Source organism: Ambystoma mexicanum, chromosome 6p, assembly GCF_040938575.1.
Source record: "Ambystoma mexicanum isolate Mex_15411 chromosome 6p, UKY_AmexF1_1, whole genome shotgun sequence".
Lineage (NCBI taxonomy): Eukaryota > Metazoa > Chordata > Amphibia > Caudata > Ambystomatidae > Ambystoma > Ambystoma mexicanum.
Window position 1 is genome coordinate 10,766,687 of NC_090935.1, and position 22,240 is coordinate 10,788,926.

The following is a 22,240-nucleotide window of genomic DNA, read 5'->3' on the forward strand; positions in this document are numbered from 1 at the left end:
TGTATTTAATTAAAAATCGCATAGCGAAAATTAGGCACAAATTTGCGATTTTGCTTGCTCATCTTGTAGCTTATGTTTGCTAGGACCTGTTCAGTGTTGCTCTCATAGGGATTTATATCAATTTAAGGATTTTTGCACACTTTTCAATGTTTCACAAAGCCATTATCAACTGTCATTTTAAAAGTGCAAATTTTCCAAAAATGTTTTCTCTCTTGTATGGGGAGGGAAGATTGCATTCAAACCCTATACCCTGTTCTTTCATTCCTAAATACTTGCTGATTACTTACATCTGTGTAGAATTGCTCATTTGTGAATTAAGAACTTTGCAGGGGGAAATCTTAACTTAAACACTATCTTTTCTACAAACCAAAACTGTTCTTTTCACTGTGTTTTATCTTCTGTGCTGCTCAAACGTGAATTGCATTGCCTTACTTATTTTCTGATTTGTATTGTCACCACATTGGTGATTGATGCCCCGTATATATTAAATGTTGTGTTAGATTTGCATCTTAAATAAATAAATACATATTTACCTTTACCAACCAGTCTGATTCCTGGTCCAGTGTGACCTGGGGGGTATTTTGAGAAGGGTGTGATATGAGTGGTATATCACTCACAATAAAGAACCTATAGACACAATAAATAAGTTTTCATTGGTGCATTACATGCTAGGCGAGACCCGGGTGTATTGCCTGATTGAAATCCTTAACAGGGGCGTCTCTGCGTGTTGTCGTTTATGCCAGATCAGGGGCAGTTGAGGTGTCGGGAAGAAGGAGCTGGGTGAGCTCGTTTGCCGGTGGGTAGGACAGATGTTGGCTGTGTGGGGCTCTGGAAAGCGGGGAGGCTCCGCATGTTGTAGTTTATGCCAGCTCAGGGGCAGGCAGACTGGCGGGAGGAAGGAGCTGGGTGGGCTGGGTTGCCGGCAGATAGGACAGATGTTGGCTGTGTGGGGCTCTAGATCGCGGGGAAGCTCTGTGTGTTGTAGTTTATGCCAGCTATGGGGTGGGCGAGCTGCCAGGAGGAAGGAGCTGGGTGGGCTGGGTTGTCCGTTGGTCAGACAGATGTTGGCTGTGTGGGGCTCTGGATTGCCGGGAGGCTCTGTGTGTTGTAGTTTATGCCAGCTCAGGGGTGGGCAAGCTGGTGGGAGGAAGGAGCTGGTTGGGCTGGGTTACCGGAGGATAGGACAGATGTTGGTTGTGTGGGTTGCTGGATCGGGGGAGGCTCTGCGTTTTGTAATTTATGCCAGGTCAGAGGAGGGCGGGCTGGCGGGAGGAAGGAGCTGGGTGGGCTGGGTTGCCGGCAGGTAGGACAGATGTTGGCTGTGTGGGGCTCTTGATCACGGGCGGCTCTGTGTCTTGTAGTTTATGCCAGTTCAGGGGAAGGCAGGCTGGCGAGAGGAAGGAGCTGGGTGGGCTGGCTTGCAGCAGGTAGGACAAATGTTGGCTGTGTGGGGCTCAGGATCACGGGGAGGCTCCGCATGTTGTAGTTTATGCCAGTGCAGGGGCGGGCGAGCCGGTGGGAGGAAGGAGCTGGGTGGGCTGGGTTACCAGAGGGTAGGACAGATGTTGGCTGTGTTGGGTGCTGGATCGGGGGAGGCTCTGCAAGTTGTAGTTTATGCCAGCTCAGAGGCAGGTGAGGTGGCGGGAGGAAGGAGCTGGGTGGGTTGGTTTGCTGGCGGGTAGGACAGATGTTGGCTGTGTGGGGCTCTTGATCACGGGGAGGCTCCAAGTGTTGTAGATTATGCCAGCTCAGGGGCATGCAAGCTGGTGGGAGGAAAGAGCTGGTGGGCTGGATTACCAGCAGTAGGACCGATGTTGGCTGTGTGGGGCTCTAGATCGCGGGGAAGCTCTGTGTGTTGTAGTTTATGGCAGCTATGGGGCGGGCGAGCTGGTGGGAGGTAAGAGCTGGTGGGCTGGGTTGCCGCCATGTAGGGCAGATGTTGGCTGTGTAGGGCTCTGGATCGTGGGAGGCTCCGCATGTTGTAGTTTATGCCAGGTCAGAGGAGGGCGAGCTAGCGGAAGGAAGGAGCTAGGTGGGCTGGGTTGCCGGCAGGTAGGACAGATGTTGGCTGTGTGGGGCTCTGGATCGCGGGGAGGCTCTGTGTGTTGTAGTTTATGCCAGCTCAGGGGCGGGCGAGCTGGTGCGAGTAAGGAGCTGATGGGCTGGTTTGCCGGCGGGTAGGACAGATGTTGGCTGTGTGAGGCTCTAGATCATGGGGAAGCTCTGTGTGTTGTAGTTTATGCCAGCTCAGGAGCGGGCGAGAAGGTGGGAGGAAGGAGCTGGGTGGGCTGGGTTACCGGAGGGTAGGACAGATGTTGGCTGTGTGGGGCTATGGATCACGGGGAGGCTCTGCGTGTTAAAGTTTATGCCAGCTCAGGGGTGAGCTGGTGGCATGAAGGAGGTGGGTGGGCTGGGTTACCGGATGGTAGGACAGATGTTGGCTGTGTGGGGCTCTGGATCACGGGAAGGCTCCGTGTTTTGTAGTTTATGCCAGCTCAGGGTCAGGAAAGCTGGCGAGAGGCTCGCCCATGGGCTGTGTTGCCGGCGGGTAGGACAGATGTTGGCTGTGTGGGTCTGGATTGCGGCGATGCTCCGTGTGTTGTTGTTTATGCCAGTTCAGGGGCGGGCATGCTGGTGAGAGGAAGGAGCTGGTGGGCTGCATTGCCGGCGGGTAGGACAGATGTTGGCAGTGTGGGGTGCTGGATCGGGGAGGCTTCGCGTTTTGTAGTTTATGCCAGGTCAGGGGAGGGTGAGCTGGCAGGGGAAGGAGATGGGTGGGCTGGGTTACCATGGGTAGGACAGATGTTGGCTGTGTGGGGCTCTGGATTGTGGGGAGGCTCTCTGTGTTGTAGTTTATGCCAGCTCAGGGGCGGGTGAGCTGATGGGAGGAAGGAGCTGGTGGGCTGGGTTGCCGGCGGGTAGACAGATGTTGGCTGTGTGGGCATCTGGATCACGGGGAGGCTCCATGTGTTGTAGATTATGCCAGCTCAGGGGCAGGCGAGCTGGTGGGTGGAAGGAGCTGGTGGGCTGGGTAGCCGGCGGGTAGGAGAGATGTTGGCTGTGTGGGGCTCTGGATCACGGGGAAGCTCTGTGTGTTGTAGTTTATGCCAGCTAAGGGGCGGGCGAGCTGGTGGGAGGAAGGAGCTGGGTGGGCTGTGTTACCGGAGGGTAGGACAGATGTTGGCTGTGTGGGGCTCTGGATCACGGGGAGGCTCCACGTGTTGTAGTTTTTGCCAGCTCAGTGGCGGGCGAGCTGGTGGGAGGAAGGAGATGGTGGGCTGGATTGACGGCGGGTAGGACAGATGTTGGCTGTGTGGGGTGCTGGATCGAGGGAGGCTCGCGTTTTGTAGTTTATGGCAGGTCAGAGGAGGGAGAGCTGGCATGAGGAATTAGCTGGGTGGGCTGGGTGTCCGGCGGGTAGGACAGATGTTGGCTGTGTGGGGCTATGGATCACGGGGAGGCTCTGCGTGTTAAAGTTTATGCCAGCTCAGGGGTGAGCTGGTGGCATGAAGGAGGTGGGTGGGCTGGGTTACCGGATGGTAGGACAGATGTTGGCTGTGTTGGGTGCTGGATCCGGGGAGGCTCTGCGTGTTGTATTTTATGCCATCTCAGGGGCAGGTGAGGTGGCGGGAGGAAGGAGCTGGGTGGGCTGGGTTGCCAGCGGGTAGGACAGATGTTGGCTGCGTGGTGATCTGGATCGCGGGGAGGCTCTGCGTGTTAAAGTTTATGCCAGCTCAGGGGCAGGCAGACTGGCGGAGGAAGGAGCTCATGGGCTGTTTTGCCGGCGGGTAGGACAGATGTTGGCTGTGTGGGGCTCTAGTTCACGAGGAGGCTCTGTGTGTTGTAGTATATGCCAGCTCAGGGGCGGGCGAGCTGGCTGGAGGAAGGATCTGGGTGGGATGGGTTGCCAGTGGGTCAGACAGATGTTGGCTGTGTGGGGCTCTGGATTGCAGAGAGGCTCTGTGTGTTGTAGTTTATGCCAGTTCAGGGGTGGGCAAGCTGGCGAGAGGCTCGCTGGTGGGCTCGGTTGCCGGCGGGTGGGACAGATGTTGGCTGTGTGGGGCTCTGGATCGCGGGGAGGCTCTGTGTGTTGTAGTTTATGCCAGCGCATGGGCTGGCAGACTGACACGGGGAAGGATCTGGTGGGCAGGGTTGCTGGCAGGGAGGACAGATGTTGGCTGCGTAGGGCTCTGGATCGCAGGGAGGCTCCGTGTGCTGTAGTTTATGCCATCTTAGGGGCGGGCGAGCTGGCTGGAGGAAGGATCTGGTGGGCTGGGTTGCCGGCGGGTAGAACAGATGTTGGCTGCGTGGCGGTCTGGATCGCGGGGAGGCTCCGTGTGTTGTAGTTTATGCCAGCTCAGGGGCGGGCGAGTTGGTGGGTGGAAGGAGCTGGTGGGCTCGGTAGCCTGCGGGTATGACAGAGGTTGGCTGTGTGGGGCTCTGGATCGCGGGGAGGCTCTGTGTGTTGTAGTTTATGCCAGTTCAGGGGTGGGCAAGCTGGCGAGAGGCTCGCTGGTGGGCTCGGTTGCCGGCGGGTGGGACAGATGTTGGCTGTGTGGGGCTTTGGATCGCGGGGAGGCTCTGTGTGTTGTAGTTTATGCCAGCGCATGGGCTGGCAGACTGACACGGGGAAGGATCTGGTGGGCAGGGTTGCTGGCAGGGAGGACAGATGTTGGCTACGTAGGGCTCTGGATCGCAGGGAGGCTCCGTGTGCTGTAGTTTATGCCAGCTCAGGGGCGGGCGAGCTGGTGGGAGGAAGGAGCTGGTGGGCTGAGTTGCCGGCTTGTAGACAGATGTTGGCTGTGTGGGGATCTGGATCGCGGGGAGGCTCTGTGTGTTGTAGATTATGCCAGCTCAGGAGCAGGCAGGCTGGTGGGAGGAAGGAGCTGGTGGGCTGGGTTGCCAGCGGGTAGGACAGATGTTGGCTGTGTGAGGCTCTGGATCATGGGGAGGCTCAGCGTCTTGTAGTTTATGCCAGTTCAGGGGCGGGCAAGCTTGCGAGAAGAAGGAGCTGGTGGGCTGGTTTGACAGTGGGTAGGACAGATGTTGGCTGTGTGGAGCTCTGGATCATGGGGAGGCTCCGTGTGTTGTAGTTTATGGCAACTCAGGGGCGGGTGAGCTGGCGGGAGGACGGAACTGGGTGGGCTGCATTGCCGGTGGGTCAGACAGATGTTGGCTGTGTGGGGCTCTGGATTGCAAGGAGGCACTGTGTGTTGTAGTTTTATTCCAGTTCAGGGGCGGGCAAGCTGGCGGGAGGAAGGAGCTGGTGGGCTGGGTTGCCATGCGGGTAGGACAGATGTTGGCTGCGTGAAGCTCTTGATCATGGGGAGGCTCTGCATCTTGTAGTTTATGGCAGTTCAGGGGCGGGCAGGCTGGCGAGAGAAAGGATCTGGTTTGCTGGGTTGACGGTGGGTAGGACAGATGTTGGCTATGTGGGGCTCTGGATCACAGGAAGGCTCAGCGTGTTGTAGTTTATGCCAGCTCATGGGCAGGTAGGCTGGTGGGCGGAAGGAGCTTGTGGGCTGGGTTTCCGACGTGTGGGACAGATGTTGGCTGTGTGGGGCTCTGGATAGCGGGGAGGCTCTGCATGTTGTAGTTTATGCCAGCTCAGGGGCGGGCAAGCTGGCGGGAGGAAGGAGATGGTGTGCTCGGTTGCCGGCGGGTAGGACAGATGTTGGCTGCGTGGCGCTCTGGATCGCGGGGAGGCTCTGCGTGTTGAAGTTTATGCCAGCTCAGGGGCGGGCAAGCTGGCGGGAGGAAGGAGCTGGTGGGCTGGGTTGCCGGCGGGTAGGACTGATGTTGGCTGCGTGGCACTCTGGATCGCGGGGAGGCTCTGCGTGTTGAAGTTTATGCCAGCTCAGGGGCAGGCAGACTGGCGGGAGGAAGGAGTTGGTGGGCTGTATTGCCGGCGGCTAGGACAGATGTTGGCTGTGTGGGGCTCTATATCGCGGGGAGGCTCTGTGTGTTGTAGTATATGCCAGCACAGGGGCGGGCGAGCTGGCGGGAGGAATGATCTGGGTGGGCTGTGTTGCCGGTGGGTCAGACAGATGTTGGCTGTGTGGGGCTCTGGATTGTGGGGAGGCTCTGTGTGTTGTAGTTTATGCCAGTTCAGGTGCGGGCAAGCTGACGGGGGGAAGGAGCTGGTGGGCAGGGCTGCTGGCAGGTAGACAGATGTTGGCTGCGTAGGGCTCTGGATCGCAGGGAGGCTCTGCGTACTTTAGTTTATGCCAGTTTAGGGGCGGGCGAGCTGGCTGGAGGAAGGAGCTGGTGGGCTGGGTTGCCGGCGGGTGGAACAGATGTTGGCTGCGTGGCGGTCTGGATCGCGGGGAGGCTCTGTGTGTTGTAGTTTATGCCAGCTCAGGGGCGGGCAAGCTGGTGGGAGAAGGGAGCTGGTGCACTGGGTTGCCGGCCGGTAGGACAGATGTTGGCTGTGAAGTGCTCTGGATAGTGGGAGGCTCCGCATGTTGTAGTTCATGCCAGTTCAGGGACGGGCAGGCTGGCGATGGGAAGGAGCTGGTGGGCTGGGTTGCCTGCGGGTAGGACAGATGTTGGCTGTGGGGTGCTCTAGTTGACGGGGAGGCTCTGCGTGTTGTAGTTTATGCCAGCTCAGGGGAGGGCAAGTTGGTGAGAGGCTCGCTGGTGGGCTGGGTTGCTGGTGGTTAGGACAGATGTTGGCTGTGTGAGGCTCTGGATCATGGGGAGGCTCTGCGTCTTGTAGTTTATGCCAGTTCAGGGGCGGACAAGCTGGCGAGAGGAAGGAGCTGGTGGGCTGGGTTGACAGTGGGTAGGACAGATGTTGGCTGTGTGGTGTTCTGGATCATGGGGAGGCTCCGTGTGTTGTAGTTTATTGCAGCTCAGGGGCGGGCGAGCTGGTGGGAGGATGGAACTGGGTGGGCTGGGTTGCGGGAAGGTCAGACACATGTTGGCTGTGTGGGGCTCTGGATTGCGGGGAGGCGCTGTGTGTTGTAGTTTATGCCAGTCAGGGGCGGGCAAGCTGGCGAGAGGCTCGATGGTGGGCTGGGTTGCCGGCGGGTAGGACAGATGTCGGCTGTGTGGGGCTCTGGATCGCAGGGAGGCTGTGTGTGTTGTAGTATTTGGCAGCTCAGGGGCCGGCGAGCTGGCAGGAGGAAGCAGTTGTGTGGGCTGGGCTGCCTGCTGGTCGGACAGATGTTGGCTCTGTGGGGTTCTGGATCACGGGGAGGCTCTGTGTGTTGTAGTTTATGCCAGCTCAGGGGCAGGCAGGCTGGGGGGAGGAAGGAACTGGTGGGCTGGGTTGCCGGCGGTTAGGACAGATGTTGGCTGTGTGGGGGCTATGAATCGCGGGGACGCTGCACGTGTTGTAGTATATGCCAGCTCAGGGGCGGGCAAGCTGGCGGGAGGAAGGAGCTGGTGGGCTGGGTTGCCGGCGGGTAGGACAGATGTTGGCTGCGTGGCGGTCTGGATCGCGGGGAGGCTCTGCGTGTTGAACTTTATGCCAGCTCAGGGGCAGGCAGACTGGCGGAAGGAAGGAGCTGGTGGGCTCTGTTGCCGGCGGATAGGACAGATGTTGGCTGTGTGGGGCTCTATATCGCGGGGAGGCTCTGATTGTTGTAGTATTTGCCAGCTCAGGGGCGGGCAAGCTAGCGGGGGGAAGGAACTGGGTGGGCTGGGTTGCCGGTGGGTCGGACAGATGTTGGCTGTCTTGGTCTCTGGATTGTGGGGAGGCTCTGTGTGTTGTAGTGTATGCCAGTTCAGGGGCGGACAAGCTGGCGAGAGGCTCGCTGGTTGGTTGGTTGCCAGCGGGTAGGACAGATGTTGGCTGTGTGGGGCTCTGGATAGTGGGAGGCTCTGTGTGTTGTAGTTTATGCCAGCTCAGGGGCAGGCAGATTGACGGGGGTAGGAGCTGGTGGGCAGGGTTGCCGGCAGGTAGGACAGATGTTGGCTGGGTAGGGCTCTGGATCGCGGGGAGGCTCTGAGTGTTGTAGTTTATGACAGTTCAGGGGAGGGCAGGCTGGTGAGAGGCTCGCTCGTGGGCTGGGTTGCTGGTGGGTAGGACAGATGTTGGCTGTGTGGGGCTCTGGATTGTGGGAGGCTCCGCATGCAGGTTCAGGCAGGCTGGCGAGAGGAAGGTGCTGGTGGGCTGGGTTGACGGTGGTTAGGACAGATGTTGGCTGTGTGGAGCTCTGGATCACGGGAAGGCTCTGTGTGCTGAAGTTTATGCCAGCTCAGGGGCATTCAAGCTGGTGGGAGGAAGGAGCTGGTGGGCTGGGTTGCTGTCGGATAGGACAGATTTTGGCTGTGTGGGGCTCTGGATCACAGGAAGGCTCAGCGTGTTGTAGTTTATGCCAGCTCAGGGGCAGGTAGGCTGGTGGGCGGAAGGAGCTGGTGGGCTGGGTTGCCGGCGGGTAGGACAGATGTTAGCTTTGTGGGGCTCTGAATCGCGGGGAGGCTCTGTGGGTTGTAGTTTTTTCCAGCTCAGGGGCAGTCAGACTGGCGGGAGGAAGGAGCTGGTGGGCTGGGTTGCCGGCGGGTAGGACAGATGTCAGCTGTGTGGGGCTCTGGATCAGAGGGAGGCTCTGTTTGTTGTAGTATATGCCAGCTCAGGGGCCGGCGAGCTGGCACGAGGAAGGAGTTTTTTGCGCTGGGTTGCCAGCGGGTCGGACAGATGTTGGCTGTGTGGGACTCTGGATCACGGGGAGGCTCTGTGTGTTGTAGTTTATGCCAGCTCAGGGGTGGCCAAGCTGGCGGGAGGAAGGAGCTGGTGGGCTGTGTTGCCGACGGGTAGGACAGATGTTGGCTGTGCGGTGCTCTAGTTGACGGGGAGGCTCTGCGTGTTGTAGTTTATGCCAGTTCAGGGGAGGGCAAGCTGGTGAGAGGCTCGCTCGTGGGCTGGGTTGCTGGTGGGTAGGACAGATGTTGGCTGTGTGGGGCTCTGGATTGTGGGAGGCTCCGCATGCAGGGTCGGGCAGGCTGGCGAGAGGAAGGAGCTGGTGGGCTGGGTTGCCAGCGGGTAGGACAGATGTTGGCTGTGTGGGCATCTGGATCACGGGGAGGATCCATGTGTTGTAGCTTATGCCAGCTCAGGGGCAGGCGAGCTGGTGGGAGGAAGGAGCTGGTGGGCTGGGTAGCCAGCGGGTATGACAGAGGTTGGCTGTGTGGGGCTCTGTATCGCGAGGAGGCTCTGTGTGTTGTAGTTTATGCCAGCTCAGGGGCAGGCGTGCTGGTGGGAGGGTGGAGCTGGTGGGCTGGGTTGCCGGCGGGTAGACATATGTTGGCTGTGTGGGGATCTGGATCACGGGGAAGCTCTGTGTTTTGTAGTTTATGCCAGCTAAGGGGCGGGCAAGCTGGTGGGAGGAAGGAGCTGGGTGGGCTGGGTTACCGGAGGGTAGGACAGATGTTGGCTGTGTGGGGCTCTGGATTGCATAGAATCTCCGCGTGTCGTAGTTTATGCCAGCTCAGTGGCGGGCGAGCTGGTGGGAGGAAGGAGCTGGTGGGCTGGGTTGCCGGTGTGTAGGACAGATAGTGGCTGTGTGTGGCTCTGGATCGTGGGAGGCTCCGTGTTTTGAAGTTTATGCCAGGTCAGAGGAGGGCGTGCTGGTGGGAGGATGGAGCTGGGTGGGCTGGGTTACCGGAGGGTAGGACAGATGTTGGTCGTGTGGGGCTCTGGATTGCGTGGAGGCTCCACGTGTTGGAGTTTATGCCAGCTCAGAGGCGGGTGAGCTGGAGGGAGGAAGGAGTTGGTGGGCTGGATCGCCGGCGGGTAGGACAGATGTTGGCTGTGTGGGGTGCTGGATCGAGGGAGGCTCGCGTTTTGTAGTTTATGGCAGGTCAGAGGAGGGAGAGCTGGCATGAGGAATTAGCTGGGTGGGCTGGGTGTCTGGCGGGTAGGACAGATGTTGGCTGTGTGGGGCTATGGATCACGGGGAGGCTCCGCATGTTGTAGTTTATGCCAGTTCAGGGGCGGGCGAGCTGGTGGCAGGAAGGAGCTGGGTGGGCTGGGTTACCGGATGGTAGGACAGATGTTGGCTGTGTTGGGTGCTGGATCCAGGGAGGCTCTGCGTGTTGTAGTTTATGCCAGCTCAGGGGCAGGCGAGCTGGTGGGAGGAAGGAGCTGGTGGGCTGGGTAGCCTGCGGGTATGACAGAGGTTGGCTGTGTGGGGCTCAGGATGGTGGGGAGGCTCTGTGTGTTGTAGTTTATACCAGCTCAGGGGCAGGCAAGCTGGTGGGAGGAAGGAGCTGGTGGGCTGAGTTGCCGGCTTGTATACAGATGTTGGCTGTGTGGGGATCTGGATCGCGGGGAGGCTCTGCATGTTGTAGTTTATGCCAGCTCAGGAGCAGGCAGGCCGGTGGGAGGAAGGAGCTGGTGGGCTGGGTTGCCAGCGGGTAGGACAGATGTTGGCTGTGTGGCGCTCTGGATCGCGGGGAGGCTCTGTGTGTTGTAGTTTATGCCAGTTCAGGGGCAGGCAGGTTGGTGGGAGGAAGGAGCTGGTGGGCTGGGTTGCCAGTGGGTAGGACAGATGTTGGCTGTGTGGGGGCTATGAATCGCGGGGAGGCTGCGCGTGTTATAGTTTATGCCAGCTCTGGGGCGGGCGAGCTGGCGGGAGGAAGGAGCTGGTGGGCTGGGTTGCCGGCGGGTAGGACAGATGTTGGCTGCGTGGTGCTCTGGATCGCGGGGAGGCTCTGCGTGTTAAAGTTTATGCCAGTTCAGGGGTGGGTAAGCTGGCGAGAGGCTCGCTGGTGGGCTGGGTTGCCAGCGGGTGGGACGGATGTTGGCTGTGTGGGGCTCTGGATCGCGGGGAGGCTCTGTGTGTTGTAGTTTATGCCAGCTCAGGGGCTGGCAGACTGACACGGGGAAGGAGCTGGTGGGCAGGGTTGCTGGCAGGGAGGACAGATGTTGGCTGTGCAGGGCTCTGGATCGCAGGGAGGCTCCGTGTGCTGTAGTTTATGCCAGCTTAGGGGCGGGTGAGCTGGTGGGAGGAAGGAGCTGGTGTGCTGGGTTGCCGGTGGGTAGAACAGATGTTGGCTGCGTGGCGGTCTGGATCGCGGGGAGGCTCCGTGTGTTTTAGTTTATGCCAGCTCAGCGGCGGGTGAGCTGGTGGGAGGAAGGAGCTGGTGTGCTGGGTTGCCGGCCCGTAGGACAGGTGTTGGCTATAGGGGGCTCTGGATAGTGGGAGGCTCCGCATGTTGTAGTTCATGCCAGTCCAGGGACGGGCAGGCTGGCGAAAGGAAGGAGCTGGTGGGCTGGGTTGCCAGCGGGTAGGACAGATGTTGGCTGTGTGGTGCTCTGGTTATCGGGGAGGTTCTGCGTGTTGTAGTTTATGCCAGCTCAGGAGAGGGCAAGCTGGTGAGAGGCTCACTGGTGGGCTGGGTTTCCGGTGGGTAGGACAGATGTTGGCTGCGTGGGGATCTGGATCGCGGGGAGGCTCTGTGTGTTGCAGTTTATGCCAGCTAAGGGGCAGGCGAGCTGGTGCGAGGAAGGAGCTGGTGGGCTGGGTAGCCGGCGGGTATGACAGAGGTTGGCTGTGTGGGGCTCTGAATCGCGGGGAGGCTCAGCGTCTTGTAGTTTATGCCAGTTCAGGGGCGGGCAAGCTGGCGAGAGGCTCGCTGGTGGGCTGGGTTGCCAGCGGGTAGGACAGATGTTGGCTGTGTGGGCATCTGGATCACGGGGAGGATCCATGTGTTGCAGTTTATGCCAGCTAAGGGGCAGGCGAGCTGGTGCGAGGAAGGAGCTGGTGGGCTGGGTAGCCGGCGGGTATGACAGAGGTTGGCTATGTGGGGCTCTGGATCGCTGGGAGGCTCTGTGTGTTGTAGTTTATGCCAGCTCAGGGGCAGGCAGACTGACGGGGGAAGGAGCTGGTGGGATGGGTTGCTGGCAAGTAGGAGAGATGTTGGCTGCGTGAAGCTCTTGATCATGGGGAGGCTCTGCATCTTGTAGTTTATGGCAGTTCAGGGGCGGGCAGGCTGGCGAGAGAAAGGAGCTGGTTTGCTGGGTTGACGGTGGGTAGGACAGATGTTGGCTATGTGGGGCTCTGGATCACAGGAAGGCTCAGCGTGTTGTAGTTTATGCCAGCTCATGGGCAGGTAGGTTGGTGGGCGGAAGGAGCTTGTGGGCTGGGTTTCCGGCGTGTAGGACAGATGTTGGCTGTGTGGGGCTCTGGATAGCAGGGAGGCTCTGCATGTTGTAGTTTATGCCAGCTCAGGGGCGGGCAAGCTGGCGGGAGGAAGGAGCTGGTGTGCTGGGTTGCCGGCGGGTAGGACAGATGTTGGCTGCGTGGTGCTCTGGATCGCGGGGAGGCTCTGCGTGTTGAAGTTTATGCCAGCTCAGGGGCGGGCAAGCTGGCGGGAGGAAGGAGCTGGTGGGCTGGGTTGCCGGCGGGTAGGACAGATGTTGGCTGCGTGGCGCTCTGGATCGCGGGGAGGCTCTGCGTGTTGAAGTGTATGCCAGCTCAGGGGCAGGCAGACTGGCGGGAGGAAGGAGTTGGTGGGCTGTATTGCCGGCGGGTAGGACAGATGTTGACTGTGTGGGGCTCTATATCGCGGGGAGGCTCTGTGTTGTAGTATATGCCAGCTCAGGGGCGGGCGAGCTGGCAGGAGGAACGATCTGGATGGGCTGTGTTGCCGGTGGGTCAGACAGATGTTGGCTGTGTGGGGCTCTGGATTGTGGGGAGGCTCTGTGTGTTGTAGTTTATGCCAGTTCAGGTGCGGGCAAGCTGACGGGGGAAGGAGCTGGTGGGCAGGGTTGCTGGCAGGTAGACAGATGTTGGCTGCGTAGGGCTCTTGGATCGCAGAGAGGCTCTGCGTACTGTAGTTTATGCCAGCTTAGGGGCGGGCGAGCTGGCTGGAGGAAGGAGCTGGTGAGCTGGGTTGCCGGTGGGTGGAACAGATGTTGGCTGCGTGGCGGTCTGGATCGCGGGGAGGCTCTGTGTGTTGCAGTTTATGCCAGCTCAGGGGCGGGCAAGCTGGTGGGAGAAGGGAGCTGGTGCGCTGGGTTGCCGGCCGGTAGGACAGATGTTGGCTGTGAAGTGCTCTGGGTAGTGGGAGGCTCCGCATGTTGTAGTTCATGCCAGTTCAGGGACGGGCAGGCTGGCGAGAGGAAGGAGCTGGTGGTCTGGGTTGCCTGCGGGTAGGACAGATGTTGGCTGTGTGGTGCTCTGGTTGACGGGGAGGCTCTGCGTGTTGTAGTTTATGCCAGCTTAGGGGAGGGCAAGTTGGTGAGAGGCTCGCTGGTGGGCTGGGTTGCTGGTGGTTAGGACAGATGTTGGCTGTGTGAGGCTCTCGATCATGGGGAGGCTCTGCGTCTTGTAGTTTATGCCAGTTCAGGGGTGGACAAGCTGGCGAGAGGAAGGAGCTGGTGGGCTGGGTTGACAGTGGGTAGGACAGATGTTGGCTGTGTGGAGCTCTGGATCACGGGGAGGCTCCGTGTGTTGTATTTTATGGCAGCTCAGGGGCGGGCGAGCTGGCGGGAGGATGGAACTGGGTGGGCTGGGTTGCGGGAAGGTCAGACACATGTTGGCTGTGTGGGGCTCTGGATTGCGGGGAGGCGCTGTGTGTTGTAGTTTATGCCAGTCAGGGGCGGGCAAGCTGGCAAGAGGCTCGATGGTGGGCTGGGTTGCCGGCGGGTAGGACAGATGTTGGCTGTGTGGGGATCTGAATCGCAGGGAGGCTCTGCATGTTGTAGTTTATGCCTGCTCAGGGGCAGGCAAGCTGGCGGGAGGAAGGAGCTGGTGGGCTGGGTTGCCGGCTGGTAGGACAGATGTTGGCTGTGTGGGGCTCTATATCGCGGGGAGGCTCTGTTTGTTGGAGTATTTGCCAGCTCAGGGGTGGGCAAGCTAGCGGGAGGAAGGAACTGGGTGGGCTGGGTTGCCAGTGGGTCGGACAGATGTTGGCTGTCTGGGTCTCTGGATTGCGGGGAGGCTCTGTGTGTTGTAGTGTATGCCAGTTCAGGGGCTGACAAGCTGGTGAGAGGCTCGCTGGTTGGCTGGTTGCCAGTGGGTAGGACAGATGTTGGCTGTGTGGGGCTCTGGATAGTGGGAGGCTCTGTGTGTTGTAGTTTATGCCAGCTCAGGGGCAGGCAGACTGACGGGGGTAGGAGCTGGTGGGCAGGGTTGCCGGCAGGTAGGACAGATGTTGGCTGCGTAGGGCTCTGGATCGCGGGGAGGCTCTGAGTGTTGTAGTTTATGCAAGTTCAGGGGAGGGCAAGCTGGTGAGAGGCTCGCTCGTGGGCTGGGTTGCTGGTGGGTAGGACAGATGTTGGCTGTGTGGGGCTCTGGATTGTGGGAGGATCCGCATGCAGGTTCGGGCAGGCTGGCGAGAGGAAGGTGCTGGTGGGCTGGGTTGACGGTGGTTAGGACAGATGTTGGCTGTGTGGAGCTCTGGATCACGGGAAGGCTCTGTGTGCTGAAGTTTATGCCAGCTCAGGGGCATTCAAGCTGGTGGGAGGAAGGAGCTGGTGGGCTGGGTTGCTGTCGGATAGGACAGATTTTGGCTCTGTGGGGCTCTGGATCACAGGAAGGCTCAGCGTGTTGTAGTTTATGCCAGCTCAGGGGCAGGTAGGCTGGTGGGCGGAAGGAGCTGGTGGGCTGGGTTGCCGGCGGGTAGGACAGATGTTAGCTTTGTGGGGCTCTGGATCGCGGGGAGGCTCTGTGTGTTGTAGTTTTTTCCAGCTCAGGGGCAGTCAGACTGGCGGGAGGAAGGAGCTGGTGGGCTGGGTTGCCGGCGGGTAGGACAGATGTTGGCTGTGTGGGGACTATGAATCGCGGGGAGGCTGCGCGTGTTGTAGTTTATGTCAGCTCAGGGGCGGCCGAGCTGGCGGGAGGAAGGAGCTGGTGGACTGTATTGCCGGTGGGTAGGACAGATATTGGCTGTGTGGGACTCTATATCGTGGGTTGGGTCTGTGTGTTGTAGTATATGCCAGCTCAGGGGGGGGCGAGCTAGTGGGAGGAAGGAACTGGGTGGGCTGGGTTGCCGGTGGGTCGGACAGATGTTGGCTGTGTGGGGCTCTGGATTGCGGGGAGGCTCTGAGTGTTGTAGTTTATGCCAGCTCAGGGGAGGGCAAGCTGGTGAGAGGCTCGCTGGTGGGCTGGGTTGCTGGTGGGTAGGACAGATGTTGGCTGTGTGGGGCTCTGGATTGTGGGAGGCTCTGTGTGTTGTAGTTTATGCCAGCTCAGGGGCAGGCAGACTGACGGGGGGAAGGAGCTAGTGGGCAGGGTTGCTGGCAGGGAGGACAGATGTTGGCTGTGCAGGGCTCTGGATCGCAGGGAGGCTCCGTGTGCTGTAGTTTATGCCAGTTTAGGGGCGGGTGAGCTGGTGGGAGGAAGGAGCTGGTGTGCTGGGTTGCCGGTGGGTAGGACAGATGTTGGCTGTGTGGGGGCTATGAATCGCGGGGAGGCTGCGCGTGTTATAGTTTATGCCAGCTCTGGGGCGGGCGAGCTGGCGGGAGGAAGGAGCTGGTGGGCTGGGTTGCCGGCGGGTAGGACAGATGTTGGCTGCGTGGTGCTCTGGATCGCGGGGAGGCTCTGCGTGTTAAAGTTTATGCCAGTTCAGGGGTGGGCAAGCTGGCGAGAGGCTCGCTGGTGGGCTGGGTTGCCAGCGGGTGGGACGGATGTTGGCTGTGTGGGGCTCTGGATCGCGGGGAGGCTCTGTGTGTTGTAGTTTATGCCAGCTCAGGGGCTGGCAGACTGACACGGGGAAGGAGCTGGTGGGCAGGGTTGCTGGCAGGGAGGACAGATGTTGGCTGTGCAGGGCTCTGGATCGCAGGGAGGCTCCGTGTGCTGTAGTTTATGCCAGCTTAGGGGCGGGTGAGCTGGTGGGAGGAAGGAGCTGGTGTGCTGGGTTGCCGGTGGGTAGAACAGATGTTGGCTGCGTGGCGGTCTGGATCGCGGGGAGGCTCCGTGTGTTTTAGTTTATGCCAGCTCAGCGGCGGGTGAGCTGGTGGGAGGAAGGAGCTGGTGTGCTGGGTTGCCGGCCCGTAGGACAGGTGTTGGCTATGGGGGCCTCTGGATAGTGGGAGGCTCCGCATGTTGTAGTTCATGCCAGTCCAGGGACGGGCAGGCTGGCGAAAGGAAGGAGCTGGTGGGCTGGGTTGCCAGCGGGTAGGACAGATGTTGGCTGTGTGGTGCTCTGGTTCGCGGGGAGGTTCTGCGTGTTGTAGTTTATGCCAGCTCAGGAGAGGGCAAGCTGGTGAGAGGCTCACTGGTGGGCTGGGTTTCCGGTGGGTAGGACAGATGTTGGCTGCGTGGGGATCTGGATCGCGGGGAGGCTCTGTGTGTTGCAGTTTATGCCAGCTAAGGGGCAGGCGAGCTGGTGCGAGGAAGGAGCTGGTGGGCTGGGTAGCCGGCGGGTATGACAGAGGTTGGCTGTGTGGGGCTCTGAATCGCGGGGAGGCTCAGCGTCTTGTAGTTTATGCCAGTTCAGGGGCGGGCAAGCTGGCGAGAGGCTCGCTGGTGGGCTGGGTTGCCAGCGGGTAGGACAGATGTTGGCTGTGTGGGCATCTGGATCACGGGGAGGATCCATGTGTTGCAGTTTATGCCAGCTAAGGGGCAGGCGAGCTGGTGCGAGGAAGGAGCTGGTGGGCTGGGTAGCCGGCGGGTATGACAGAGGTTGGCTATGTGGGGCTCTGGATTGCTGGGAGGCTCTGTGTGTTGTAGTTTATGCCAGCTCAGGGGCAGGCAGACTGACGGGGGAAGGAGCTGGTGGGATGGGTTGCTGGCAAGTAGGAGAGATGTTGGCTGCGTGAAGCTCTTGATCATGGGGAGGCTCTGCATCTTGTAGTTTATGGCAGTTCAGGGGCGGGCAGGCTGGCGAGAGAAAGGAGCTGGTTTGCTGGGTTGACGGTGGGTAGGACAGATGTTGGCTATGTGGGGCTCTGGATCACAGGAAGGCTCAGCGTGTTGTAGTTTATGCCAGCTCATGGGCAGGTAGGTTGGTGGGCGGAAGGAGCTTGTGGGCTGGGTTTCCGGCGTGTAGGACAGATGTTGGCTGTGTGGGGCTCTGGATAGCAGGGAGGCTCTGCATGTTGTAGTTTATGCCAGCTCAGGGGCGGGCAAGCTGGCGGGAGGAAGGAGCTGGTGTGCTGGGTTGCCGGCAGGTAGGACAGATGTTGGCTGCGTGGTGCACTGGATCGCGGGGAGGCTCTGCGTGTTGAAATTTATGCCAGCTCAGGGGCGGGCAAGCTGGCGGGAGGAAGGAGCTGGTGGGCTGGGTTGCCGGCGGGTAGGACAGATGTTGGCTGCGTGGCGCTCTGGATCGCGGGGAGGCTCTGCGTGTTGAAGTGTATGCCAGCTCAGGGGCAGGCAGACTGGCGGGAGGAAGGAGTTGGTGGGCTGTATTGCCGGCGGGTAGGACAGATGTTGACTGTGTGGGGCTCTATATCGCGGGGAGGCTCTGTGTTGTAGTATATGCCAGCTCAGGGGCGGGCGAGCTGGCAGGAGGAACGATCTGGATGGGCTGTGTTGCCGGTGGGTCAGACAGATGTTGGCTGTGTGGGGCTCTGGATTGTGGGGAGGCTCTGTGTGTTGTAGTTTATGCCAGTTCAGGTGGGGGCAAGCTGACGGGGGAAGGAGCTGGTGGGCAGGGTTGCTGGCAGGTAGACAGATGTTGGCTGCGTAGGGCTCTTGGATCGCAGAGAGGCTCTGCGTACTGTAGTTTATGCCAGCTTAGGGGCGGGCGAGCTGGCTGGAGGAAGGAGCTGGTGAGCTGGGTTGCCGGTGGGTGGAACAGATGTTGGCTGCGTGGCGGTCTGGATCGCGGGGAGGCTCTGTGTGTTGCAGTTTATGCCAGCTCAGGGGCGGGCAAGCTGGTGGGAGAAGGGAGCTGGTGCGCTGGGTTGCCGGCCGGTAGGACAGATGTTGGCTGTGAAGTGCTCTGGGTAGTGGGAGGCTCCGCATGTTGTAGTTCATGCCAGTTCAGGGACGGGCAGGCTGGCGAGAGGAAGGAGCTGGTGGGCTGGGTTGCCTGCGGGTAGGACAGATGTTGGCTGTGTGGTGCTCTGGTTGACGGGGAGGCTCTGCGTGTTGTAGTTTATGCCAGCTTAGGGGAGGGCAAGTTGGTGAGAGGCTCGCTGGTGGGCTGGGTTGCTGGTGGTTAGGACAGATGTTGGCTGTGTGAGGCTCTCGATCATGGGGAGGCTCTGCGTCTTGTAGTTTATGCCAGTTCAGGGGTGGACAAGCTGGCGAGAGGAAGGAGCTGGTGGGCTGGGTTGACAGTGGGTAGGACAGATGTTGGCTGTGTGGAGCTCTGGATCACGGGGAGGCTCCGTGTGTTGTATTTTATGGCAGCTCAGGGGCGGGCGAGCTGGCGGGAGGATGGAACTGGGTGGGCTGGGTTGCGGGAAGGTCAGACACATGTTGGCTGTGTGGGGCTCTGGATTGCGGGGAGGCGCTGTGTGTTGTAGTTTATGCCAGTCAGGGGCGGGCAAGCTGGCAAGAGGCTCGATGGTGGGCTGGGTTGCCGGCGGGTAGGACAGATGTTGGCTGTGTGGGGATCTGAATCGCAGGGAGGCTCTGCATGTTGTAGTTTATGCCAGCTCAGGGGCAGGCAAGCTGGCGGGAGGAAGGAGCTGGTGGGCTGGGTTGCCGGCTGGTAGGACAGATGTTGGCTGTGTGGGGCTCTATATCGCGGGGAGGCTCTGTTTGTTGGAGTATTTGCCAGCTCAGGGGTGGGCAAGCTAGCGGGAGGAAGGAACTGGGTGGGCTGGGTTGCCAGTGGGTCGGACAGATGTTGGCTGTCTGGGTCTCTGGATTGCGGGGAGGCTCTGTGTGTTGTAGTGTATGCCAGTTCAGGGGCTGACAAGCTGGTGAGAGGCTCGCTGGTTGGCTGGTTGCCAGCGGGTAGGACAGATGTTGGCTGTGTGGGGCTCTGGATAGTGGGAGGCTCTGTGTGTTGTAGTTTATGCCAGCTCAGGGGCAGGCAGACTGACGGGGGTAGGAGCTGGTGGGCAGGGTTGCCGGCAGGTAGGACAGATGTTGGCTGCGTAGGGCTCTGGATCGCGGGGAGGCTCTGAGTGTTGTAGTTTATGCAAGTTCAGGGGAGGGCAAGCTGGTGAGAGGCTCGCTCGTGGGCTGGGTTGCTGGTGGGTAGGACAGATGTTGGCTGTGTGGGGCTCTGGATTGTGGGAGGATCCGCATGCAGGTTCGGGCAGGCTGGCGAGAGGAAGGTGCTGGTGGGCTGGGTTGACGGTGGTTAGGACAGATGTTGGCTGTGTGGAGCTCTGGATCACGGGAAGGCTCTGTGTGCTGAAGTTTATGCCAGCTCAGGGGCATTCAAGCTGGTGGGAGGAAGGAGCTGGTGGGCTGGGTTGCTGTCGGATAGGACAGATTTTGGCTCTGTGGGGCTCTGGATCACAGGAAGGCTCAGCGTGTTGTAGTTTATGCCAGCTCAGGGGCAGGTAGGCTGGTGGGCGGAAGGAGCTGGTGGGCTGGGTTGCCGGCGGGTAGGACAGATGTTAGCTTTGTGGGGCTCTGGATCGCGGGGAGGCTCTGTGTGTTGTAGTTTTTTCCAGCTCAGGGGCAGTCAGACTGGCGGGAGGAAGGAGCTGGTGGGCTGGGTTGCCGGCGGGTAGGACAGATGTCAGCTGTGTGGGGCTCTGGATCACGGGGAGGCTCTGTGTGTTGTAGTTTATGCCAGCTCAGGGGCAGGCAGGCTGGTGGGAGGAAGGAGCTGGTGGGCTGGGTTGCCGGCGGGTAGGACAGATGTTGGCTGTGTGGGGACTATGAATCGCGGGGAGGCTGCGCGTGTTGTAGTTTATGTCAGCTCAGGGGCGGCCGAGCTGGCGGGAGGAAGGAGCTGGTGGACTGTATTGCCGGTGGGTAGGACAGATATTGGCTGTGTGGGACTCTATATCGTGGGTTGGGTCTGTGTGTTGTAGTATATGCCAGCTCAGGGGGGGGCGAGCTAGTGGGAGGAAGGAACTGGGTGGGCTGGGTTGCCGGTGGGTCGGACAGATGTTGGCTGTGTGGGGCTCTGGATTGCGGGGAGGCTCTGAGTGTTGTAGTTTATGCCAGCTCAGGGGAGGGCAAGCTGGTGAGAGGCTCGCTGGTGGGCTGGGTTGCTGGTGGGTAGGACAGATGTTGGCTGTGTGGGGCTCTGGATTGTGGGAGGCTCTGTGTGTTGTAGTTTATGCCAGCTCAGGGGCAGGCAGACTGACGGGGGGAAGGAGCTAGTTGTCAGGGATGCCGGCAGGTAGGACAGATGTTGGCTGCGTAGGGGTCTGGATCGCGGGGAGGCTCTGAGTGTTGTAGTTTATGTCAGCTCAGGGGAGGGCAAGCTGGTGAGAGGCTCGCTGGTGGGCTGGGTTGCTGGTGGGTAGGACAGATGTTGGCTGTGTGGGGCTCTGGATTGTGGGAGGCTCCGCATGCACGGTCGGGCAGGCTGGCGAGAGGAAGGTGCTGGTGGGCTGGGTTTCCGGTGGGTAGGACAGATGTTGGCTGCGTGGGGATCTGGATTGCGGGGAGGCTCTGTGTGTTGTAGATTATGCCAGCTCAGGAGCAGGCAGGCTGGTGGGAGGAAGGAGCTGGTGGGCTGGGTTTTCCAGCGGGTAGGACAGAAGTTGGCTGTGTGGGCATCTGGATCACGGGGAGGATCTATGTGTTGTAGTTTATGCCAGCTCAGGGGCAGGCGAGCTGGTGGGAGGAAGGAGCTGGTGGGCTGGGTTACCGGCGGGTAGACAGATGTTGGCTGTGTTGGGCTCTGGATCATGGGGAGGCTCTGCGTCTTGTAGTTTATGCCAGTTCAGGGGCGGGAAAGCTGGCGAGAGGACGGAACTGGGTGGGCTGCGTTGCCGGTGGGTCAGACACATGTTGGCTGTGTGGGGCTCTGGATTGCAGGGAGGCACTGTGTGTTGTAGTTTTATGCCAGTTCAGGGGCGGGCAAGCTGGCGAGAGGCTTGCTGGTGGGCTGGGTTGCCATGCGGGTAGGACAGATGTTGGCTATGTGGGGCTCTGGATCGCGGGGAGGCTCTGTGTGTTGTAGTTTATGCCAGCTCATGGGCAGGCAGACTGACGGGGGAAGTAGCTGGTAGGATGGGTTGCTGGCAGGTAGGAGAGATGTTGGCTGCGTGAAGCTCTTGATCATGGGGAGGCTCTGCGTCTTGTAGTTTATGGCAGTTCAGGGGCGGGCAGGCTGGCGAGAGAAAGGAGCTGGTTTGCTGGGTTGATGTGGGTAGGACAGATGTTGGCTATGTGGGGCTCTGGATCACAGGAAGGCTCAGCGTGTTGTAGTTTATGCCAGCTAATGGGCAGGTAGGCTGGTGGGCGGAAGGAGCTTGTGGGCTGGGTTTCCGGCGTGTAGGACAGATGTTGGCTGTGTGTGGCTCTGGATAGCGGGGAGGCTCTGCGTGTTGTAGTTTATGCCAGCTCAGGGGCAGGCAAGCTGGCGGGAGGAAGGAGCTGGTGGGCTGGGTTGCCGGCGGGTAGGACAGATGTTGGCTGCGTGCCGCTCTGGATCGCGGGGAGGCTCTGCGTGTTGAAGTTTATGTAACGCTCACCTGGTTCCACGGAGGCGCGGCGTCGAAGGCGCAGAACTCTGAAGATGGACAGGAAGGGCCCCTCTATTCTGGCTTCCCTGGCTCGTTGGATACCCTCCTGTGCGTGAAAAGGGAGTATTACCAACTGTGGAACAATGCTCAAGCCTCCCACTCCCTTCCAACCCTCCACGATACCTCCTCCACGATTCCCCGTGAAGCCTCACCTTAGGGTTTGGAAGGATGAGCTCTCCATCCTGCTTCTGATGCAGGGGCGCGTTGAAACCCAGTTACTTCACTGGATTGAGGATTGATGGGAGTTCAGGTAAGCTTGACTGTTCAGGTAAGGCGCTGTAAAAGTTCTGTTCAAAAGTTCAAGCTTAATAATAATGTTCGTTGTCTAATTGCAGCAAGCGCTAATGCTTATGTCTTTTTCCCCTTAGGGGCCGGGGTTCGGAGTGCCGGAGATATGGCGCCGACCCGAAGTGAAACTGTTCTGGATGAGCGCTCAGGTAATGTCTTTGCATTCGCTCATTCAATGTCTTTGTCTTTTTTCCCCATAGGGGCCGGGGTCCGGAGATGCCAGGAAGCGGCAGGACCTGAAATGCAGTGGGAATAATCCAACAGGTAAGACTTAAAAGGAAACTGAGCTTTCCTTATTCCTTTTCTCCCTCTCACCTTTGTTCTTGTCTTTTTTCCTCTAGGCGCCGGGGCGTAGCTGAATCCGGAAGATCGCTGCTGAAGATGGAAGCGCCTTGCAAAGGTGAGTAAAATGCAGCGCTGCAGCGATCGAAACAAAATGCC